This window comes from Vulpes vulpes, chromosome 4 (genome assembly GCF_048418805.1).
Source record: "Vulpes vulpes isolate BD-2025 chromosome 4, VulVul3, whole genome shotgun sequence".
Taxonomy (NCBI): domain Eukaryota; kingdom Metazoa; phylum Chordata; class Mammalia; order Carnivora; family Canidae; genus Vulpes; species Vulpes vulpes.
In genome coordinates, this window is record NC_132783.1 from 56,881,051 (window position 1) to 56,889,996 (window position 8,946).

General features: G+C 37.1%; 1 non-coding gene across 1 annotated transcript; it reads left to right on the top strand.

Annotated features, from left to right (window-relative positions):
• The first annotated feature begins 7,526 nt into the window (after positions 1 to 7,526).
• On the top strand, positions 7,527 to 7,664 carry LOC112919783 (U4 spliceosomal RNA). Its single transcript, XR_003234974.1, has one exon. It is a non-coding gene; the product is annotated as a U4 spliceosomal RNA (small nuclear RNA).
• The last annotated feature ends 1,282 nt before the right edge of the window (positions 7,665 to 8,946 follow it).

Below are 8,946 nucleotides of genomic sequence, written 5' to 3' on the forward strand. Positions count from 1 at the left end.
AATCCCTATTACTGATTTTTCTACAAGTCTTACTCAACATTAACTTGTGACAGACAGTTGCAATGTCTCACAGCTTTATTTAATAATACAATATTCCTGCTCATATAAAATCCAGAGCTGAAGCCCCTGGCCAGGAAATCTTCTGGGCAGCCCTTCCAAGTGCTCAATTCAGGACTCGAGATATTTCCATTGTGTTTTCTGTCCTATCAAAAGCCTCCTTTACTGCTGTGGGGTTAGGGGGAAAGAGCAAGGAAGATTGCACAGGGCTTTTTATGGCCTGGAAGTGGCGTATATCACTTCCACTCACCTTCCATTGCAAGAGCTCAGTTACACAGTGCACCTGGACACAAAGGGATACTGGGAAATAGAGGTCTTCCTGTATGCTTTGGAAAAAAATAAAATAGCTTTATAAACTAAAAAAAAAAAAGAACTTATCCATTCTCCCTGCCACCATACACAGTGCCTTAAGAACTAAATTCTCGTTAATATTCATGAAATGAATGGGCATGGGTAGTCCCTTACTCATGTAGAGGGATATAATCTGACTGCATACACCTGGTTCCTTGAGCTACTGCTAAATGTTCTGAAACTCCATTTTCTTTTATTGGTTAAAAAAATGTTCCTATATAATTGAAAATCAATAAAACATTCATTGAGAACTACACTAGGACCTTTGGGTAATACAAAAAGTAAATTAGGGTCACTGTTCTCTGAAGGCTGATAATCCAGTTAGGGGAAAAAAAGAGATACTATCTGTGCAATAATACAGAATCTAAATATGAATTCTAAAATAATACAAGACCAAATGATTGTTGCCAAATGATTGTTGCAAACTCTAAGGAATATAAATTGTGATAAGCAAGTAGTAAATTATGGTTGGGGAAATTTGGAATCATTTGAAAAAATAGATGATTGATGATAATTACATAGATAAGTAGATAGGTAGAATAAAACTTCTTCTCCAAGAGGCATAAGACACTCTTATGATGCACAGAAAAGTACAAATAGAATTTAATGTATTTTATTAGCTTGACCTATGCTGCAATAGAACCATTTATCCTATGGCTCAGTTCCAAGTATAGTTTATGCCCCAGTAAAAATAAGATACTATAATGTTCTACTCTAACTGTTATGCTTCCATTTTATATTAAAAATTCCCTTGATAATAAGGAAACAGGCAGGTACACTTATCCCACAGGGCTTCTAAATTCAGTAGACAACATCCTGTATTGCCCTTAAAATTAATCACATCCCAGAGTGCCTCAAAATGAACTTTAGCAAATAATGCAACTGTGATAAAATTTGCATATCAGATTTACAATGTATTCAAGGCTTCTATTTTCCCCCATCTCAGCACTTCTCTGCTAAATGAAATTGCACATATCTGGTAAGAGCAAAGGTGAAGTGCTCTGCAAGAAATGTCAACCTTTCTAAAAGAAGCATATATGTGACTTGTGCTCTGGAGCCACAGTAACAATGTTTAAGCAGATGGTAAAGCTGCATTTAGATTTGCAGTTGTGCTTTGGGGTAGGACACACAGGTAATCTAGCAAATAAGATCTTCTTGTACTGGCAGTTTCATAACAGAAGTGGAGCTGTTTAGAATTATTAAAGGGAAAAGTTGTGGCTCACATTTATTAGTATATGAAATACACCTAACATTTCAAAATGACAGAGGTGCCATTTCAACCACTCCTGTACCCCAATCGAAGTTGTAACACATAATCCTCTTCAAGAGCATGGCATTAGGTAAGAGTGTAACCAATAACAAGTGCTCCAAGAGATATTATCCTAGAAGTCAGCATGTTACTGATGTATTACCAAATAGCAAGTACAGGAATTTAGAGATTATATGAGTCATGTAAATTCACTTAAATGAATATGAATTCTAATACATCAGCACTAGCCAAAGGAAAAATCCAAAGGGATTCCCACCATAAACTTTCATTCACCTGTCCCATCCCCATGACAAACTCTTTTCTCCTGCCTCTACTACAAACACCTGCACCCCCAATGTTTATAGCAGCAATGTTCACAATAGCCAAACTATGGAAAGAGTCATTGATAGAAGAATTGTTAAAGAAGATGTGGTAAATATATACAATGGAATATTACTCAGCCATCAGAAAGGATGAAATCTTGCCATTTACATCTATGTGGATGAAACTGGAGGGTATTATGCTGAGTGAAATAAGTCAATTAAAGAAAGACAATTAACATATGGTTTCACTCTTATGTGGAACTTTATAAGAAACAGTGCAGAAATCATAGGGGAAGGGAGGGAAACTGAATGGGAAAAAATCACAGAGGGAGACAAACTATGAGAGACTCTTAAATAGGAAACAAATCGAGAGATGCCAAAGGGAGGGTAGGAGGGGGAGATGGGGTAACTGGGCATTAAGGACAACAGGTGATGTGATGAGCACTGGGTTTCATATGCAACTGATAAACTACTGAACTCTACATCTGAAACTAATGATGTACTATATGTTAGCTAATTGAATTTAAATCAATAAAAATACAAAAAGTAATAATATTAAATAAATAAATAGTAAATTCACATAAAGTACATGCACTCATCAAATTATATCACAAAAAGAGACTATCTTATAATTAACACATAGATCATTCAAACAAAATAAAGAACCCAAAATGGATCCTTAATAAATATGTTTAACTGATTTTTGACAAAGTTACAAAACGGTTCAATGAAAGCAGAATACCCTTTTCAACAAATGATGGTGAGGCAATTGTACATCCATAGGCAAAAAAATAAACCTTTATTTAAAACTTATGCGATGTACAAAAATTAACTCAAAATAGATGATGGACTTAAATATAAAACCTGAAACTGCCAAACTATTAGGAAAAAAATACAGCAGAGAAATCCTTTGGAATCTAGAGCTAGGAAGAATTCTTCGATTAGCACCGAAAGCAAAAGCCATAAGATGAGAAACTGATAAATTGGACCTCATCAAAATTTAAATTTTTGTTCTATGAAAGCCCATACAAAGAGGATATACAGATGGCAAATGAGCACATGAAAAGATGTTCAACATCACTATCCATTAGAGAAATACAAGGTAAGACCACAGTGTAATTTCAGTACACACCTATCAGAATGGCTAAAACAAAAAAGCGACACCACCACTCGCTGGCATAGTTATCTATGTTTAGAAACTGGGTCACTCATATATAGCTGGTGAAATCATTAAATGATACAGCTATTCTAGAAAACAGCTTGGCAGTTTCTTATAAAACCAAACACTCAACTCCTATACAATCCAACAATTTTTCTCCTGGGCCTTTATCCCAGAGAAAGGAGAATTTACATCCACACAAAAACCTGTACATGAATGTACCCAGCAGCTTTAACCATAATAGCCTAAAACTGGCATCTGTCCAAATGTCCTTCAACAAGTGAAAGTTTAAACAAATTGCAGTACATCCATATCATGGGATACTACAGCAATTTTAAAAAGGAGACAAAACTATTCATACACACAACAATCTGGATGAATCTCGAGAGAATTACACTGTGTGAAAAAAGCCAATTTGAAATCCAACTATGACAGGTATGGCTCCAACTACATAACATTCTGGAAAAAGCAGAACTATGGCAGCAGGAAAAAGATCCATGGTCATAGGGGTTGAGGGGAGGAAGGATGGAACAGGAAGAGAGCACAGAGGATTTTTAGGACAGTGAAACTATTTTGTGGGATAATGTAATGGTAGATATATGTCATTTTACATTTGTGAAAACCTACAGAATGTACAACACCAAAAGTGAACCTGATATAAAATATCTAAACTATGGACTTAGGGTGATAATGATGTGTCAGTGCAGATTCATCTATTGTAATATACATACTATTCTGGATGGGGAAGCTATGCATGGGTTAAAGCAGAAGTATATGGGAACTCTCTGGACTTTCTGCTCCACTTTGCTGTGAACCTAAAACTGCTCTAAAAAATAAAGTCCATTACAAAAAAAGTTACTTCAGGCATGACTATATTTATTGACAAAATATAGCAATAAGAAACAGATTAGTGATTGTTTAAGGAAAATGTGGGAGCAGAAGAAAAGTAGATGTGGGTATAAAAGGGTAACACAGGAGAGCCGTGTGATATCGGACCTGTTCGGTATCTTGACTATGGTGGTGGATACGTGAACCTATAAGATGATAAAACTGCATAGAACTTAATATACACACATACATACAATACACACACATAAATGCATGTGTGAGAGTATAAGTAAAACTGAGAAATAGGAATAGGTGGATTGCATCCATGTTAATATCCTGGTGGTTCTTACCCAACAGTTGTTACCATTGGGGAAAACCAAGCACAGGGTATAAGAGATCACTTTGTATTATACATTACAATAGTATGTGAATAATAATTATTTCAACTTTAAAGCTGAACGTCCTCTCCAGCAAGTTTTAATGATGTCATAGAAACTTGCCATACCCTGCTTAATTTTGCTATTTATAGCCAATTTCACTCTTCAGCTATGCTCATCAGCAAATAAATATGACATGCTTCCTCTCTTTAAGAATTGAAAGCTAGCCTAGCCTTAGAAATTGCCCAGTGTACTGGCATTGGGGGCTTGTCTCACCCTGCCTGCGAGGCTGTGCAGCCCTACCTTCCAGAGATTAAAGAAACCACAGTCCACACAGAGTCAGGCTCTGACAGTGTTTGGTAGCTCACAGGCTTTGTTGATGTCACTGAAACATCTGTGAAAATGATCTGCTCAACTGGGTTAAAACAGCAACTTACTGGCCCAGGGAAAATAAATTTATGCCATAGAAAATTATATTATAAAGATGTAGCCAGCCACCAACAAAAATATTATGGCACAAGGCAGGGGCCAATGAGAATTGGAAAGACCTTTCTTCCTCTTCAGAAACCATAAGGGGACACTTCTGGCATTCTCTCTAAAGAGAATCAAACAAGATGCCTGTAAGCTTATCACTGCTCAAAATTTAATTTCATTTTGAACCCTGAAATGGCATCTACTGTATAAAGTGTAAAATGTAAAGATTGCGTTGGGTTCCAACTGATACCACCTGATAAGAAACATCGATTTTGATACCAAGAGAAGGGAAATGTTAATTAAACAAAGAAACATCAGAGTCAGAATATTGAAAGACCACATACTGAGCAAGGGAGGAAAGCAGACTGGGAGACTCGCTTACTCTTTGCTTTTATTTTTTTTTTCTCTTTTGCCTTTCCTTTCTCTTCTACTTGTCCTCCACCTCTTCTCCTTATTGTTTGTTTTGTTTCATTTTTTACGATTCTGCATTCAACCTGATCTCCTAGCTTCTATTTAAGTGGCTCATTTTCAGGCTTCCGATATGTCTAAATTTTTCTGACATATTTGGGAAAAGGGGTGGAGGAAGAAATATGGAAATATATTTGCATTCGGGACTGAGAAGCAAGTCCCTCAGTAAAGAATGCATCCAAAGAATATAAATAACTTGGCCAGATAACATTAGTCATCAGGAAAGAGAAAGCAAAGTATTTATCATAGACCATCTATCCTGGCACATTAACTCAATCCAAGTTAGGTTTAAATCAATATATATATGATCTTCTCACTAAAACCTAAATAAGCTATCTAAACCAAGCAGCACCAGTTTGGTATCCACATGACAAAACAAAACTCAACATGGGAGAGAGACATCCTCCCACATCTGTGGGAGGGGGGCCGAGTGTGGCTGAATGCCCATGTTTCACTAAGGTCCCACATAGCAGGGACTGCGTTAGGACATCCAAGAGCAGCATTGACACTGGGTGGTGGTGCCCAATGGCCATGCCTAGTGGAAGCTGTGGACACCAGAAGCAGCTAGGAAAAGCTTTACATAGCAGCTAAAAAGACATCTTTGTGAGATCACATATACATTTCTGGCCCCTCAGATGTCCAGAAATCTACAGAAGAGATACAAGGGGTAATGGAAGAATGAAATAGTAAGCGGTAAAAAATCCAGGGGGAAAAAAAAAACCCCAAGCACACAATTTACTGTGATTAATATAAGTACATTTTTACCCTTAAGTTGGTATAGCTCAGGGAAATGCAAGTTTCATGTACATGTAGTATACTTCCATTTAACAAAGAAAGTACTCAATTGGAATAAATTAACATTTGGTCTCCTCCCAGATCTACCTAGGTAGACCCTATGTTTGTCTTTTGATTCTTTATATAGCTAGCCAAATATAATGCTCTCCAATGACACGTTTAAAAAAAAAAAAAAAACATTGTATTTATTTATTAGAGAGCGAGTGAGCCTGAGAGCAGGGGGGGAGGGGTGAAGGTAGAGGGAGAAGCCGACATCCCGCTGAGCAGGGAGCCTGACACAGGCTCCTGTGTTCCATCCTAAAACCCTGAGATGATAATCTGAGCTGAAGGCAGATGCTTAACCAACTGATCCACCCTGTAACCCTTCCAATGACAAGTTTCTGGAGGTTTCACCAGCATATAAATACTCGTAAATAAAAATTTCAAAATGTGATTTCACGTATACAACAAGTGATTGATTGTCAGAAATGAATTAAATGCAGCATAAAACATACGATCAACTGCCCAATAGATGTGATCTTTCACCTCTGAGCAAGCTACTTATAACATATACTCCAAGACATAAAATAAGTTCTTCATGAAGGAACATCCAGGTCATCCTTACAACACCTTCCAATCTGTTATGTGATTTTACTAAATATCTAATAAATTCCTTCTTCCTAAATGGAAAATTCCATGGCCACCTTTGGTCATTATTTCCACATCTAAACTTCACTCTCTCAATAATATTCTTTAAGGGCAGCCCGGGTGGCTCAGCAGTTTAGCACCGCCTTCGGCCCAGGGCGTGATCCTGGAGACCCGGGATTGAGTCCCATGTCAGGCTCCCTGCATGGAGCCTGCTTCTCCCTCTGCCTGTGCCTCTGCTTCTCTCTCCCTCTGTGTCTCTCATGAATAAATAAATAAAATCTTTTAAAAAAATAATATTCCTTAAACATCAGTCCCTTCTTTGTTCTATTGCATGCCCTCTTGCTTTTGAACTATTATATCCTTGAACACTTTCCTTTCATATACATTTTCTGTCTTCCAAACTTGATTCACGTTCATCATGTTCACCTTTCATTTCACTCTCGAGAATGAGCACTGACCTTATATTTTTAGTCTCCACAAGGATCTATGACCTAAAGATCTTTTATCATCATGGCTGTCTTTATTGATGCTTCATTACCATTCCTGTCATATAAGGTTCAGAATCATGCACAAAGCTCCAAGTAGGTTGGATTTCTGGTCCTTTGAAATGCTTTTATAATGATGTGAACTTGAGTTCCATTAGCTTTCCTGAATATTAAGATCTACTGCTCTCATTTTGTTTCATCTCACCTATAACTCTTGTTACTAATATGCCCTTTAAAAATGTTATTTTAATATATATTTCTTTGCAAGCCTTGGCCTAATTCTTTTCTCCATTTTTCTAAAATTTTTCTGTGTGGTTTCTAATACAACATACAAGCTTCATGCAGTGGAAGTATCACAGCCAGTGAGGTTTATCTGAGGTGCGATTACTGCTAACTGAAAACTTTTCCAATATGATGTACAAGTGCAATGACAAATATTTTCTTTAGTACAAAAATCAATACAGTAATTGTGTTCTTCTAATTAAATCAATTTACATGAATGTTTTATCTCACCAAAATACAACTTAATGGTCTTCTACATGATATTTGTCATAAAAGGAAAGGAAGCCAGGTGAAAGAGGAGCATAGAATTATTCCTGGTACTTAAAGAGGAATCTAAGAACGTATATTACTGATTCTGGACTAGTTGAGTCAGCTCTAAATGAAGAGCAAATTTTGTGGATTTGGAAATATTCACATGACTGGAGAGTATTCACAAAAACACAAAATTTTCAACTAACAATAATCTAAAAACTCATAAAGTCTATATTTTCTTTATCAGCTTTAGTTTGATATTTTGATTGACTTCATTTTAGTTTTTCTTTTATTTTACAATTCTGAGAATTAGGTAGTGAAAAAAGTGCCCAAGCACAAATTGTTCAAGGTGGCATACAAGTTGATTATACAAACTGGAATGAGAAGTCAAAGCAGCCATGTTTACACTGCAGATAATCTTTTGACTTATTACTTTAGAATAGTCAGAAATTTTACTTTCCTTGTTTCACTGAAGTTACAGGAAAAATGACAATTAATGAACTCTGTGATGTGCCATCTTCTTTTTCCTTCCTTATCAATTTCCCTGAAACTGGGTGCCTGGGTGGCTCAATAGTTGAATCTCTGCCTTTGGCTCAGGTTGTGATTTGTGATCGCAAGGTCCTGGGATGGAGTCCCACATCAGGTTCCCCGTCAGGAGCCTGCTTCTCCCTCTGCCTGTGTCTCTGCCTCTCTCTCTTTGTGTTCTCTCATGAACAAATAGATACGGTCTTTAAATTAAAAAAAAAGGAGGGGCAGCCCAGCTGGCCCAGCGGTTTAGCGCCGCCTTCAGCCCAGAGCTTGATTCTGGAGACCCAGGATCAAGTCCCACATCAGGCTCCCTGCATGGAGCCTGCTTCTCCCTCTGCCTCTCTCTCTCTCTGTGTGTGTCTCTCATGGATGGATGGATGGATGGATGGATGGATAAATAAATAAATAAATAAATAAATAAGTAAATAAATAAATTCTCTGAAACTAACATGCTCAGACTTATCTATCACATTCACATGTTATCTGCAGTGTCCAGAGCAGAGGAAAACTGTCCCAGAAAATAGAAATAGGGCACCAGTATAGGTAAAATAAGAATAAATCAGCAAATGGTCAAATTATCCATCTCCCTGCTTGCTTTCTTTTGTATATATTTACCTTTTTCACTCACACTTCCCACCCCAAACTGTTTATGTAAGGAAGTTCCTACAGAGGTGTCCCTCTGTTCAATGGA